Below are 373 nucleotides of genomic sequence, written 5' to 3'. Positions count from 1 at the left end.
TGTCACAGATACACTATCCATTTCAAGAGCTTTCATCCAAATGCTCTCCATTCCAGGGGACTCAAAACAAACTACCATTACTGGCTATTTTAACAAAGATTTTGACCTAGAATGTGTAAATCACTGCAGTAGAACAGTTGTGATGTTAGATTAGCTTCAAATCTAGATGACATTTTAGATAATACTTGAATTATTTACAATTTCAGATGTGAGAATGCTGTGTTTTATAGGTGGCAGGGTTATTTCGGGATGCCAGCATTGGAAATGCCATCAACATCGCTGTCGTGCGTCTCATTCTGCTGGAAAAAGACGAGGTAAGTGAAATGACAAAGCAGACATGCAAACCCTTGCTCTAAAAATACATGGCAGACAT

At 38.3% G+C, this 373-nt stretch overlaps 1 long non-coding RNA gene across 1 annotated transcript in view; it reads left to right on the top strand.

The window, feature by feature from the left end:
• The first annotated feature begins 235 nt into the window (after positions 1–235).
• Positions 236–373, top strand: part of LOC107594487 (uncharacterized) — a 5,612-nt gene continuing 5,474 nt past the window's right edge. Inside the window, exon 1 of the long non-coding RNA XR_001610172.1 lies at positions 236–314. This is a non-coding gene — a long non-coding RNA (uncharacterized lncRNA). The remainder of the gene's footprint in view (positions 315–373) is intronic.

Source organism: Sinocyclocheilus grahami, unplaced genomic scaffold, assembly GCF_001515645.1.
Source record: "Sinocyclocheilus grahami isolate Dianchi unplaced genomic scaffold, SAMN03320097.WGS_v1.1 scaffold184.1, whole genome shotgun sequence".
NCBI lineage: Eukaryota > Metazoa > Chordata > Actinopteri > Cypriniformes > Cyprinidae > Sinocyclocheilus > Sinocyclocheilus grahami.
This window is presented reverse-complemented; position numbering and strand designations above follow the sequence as displayed.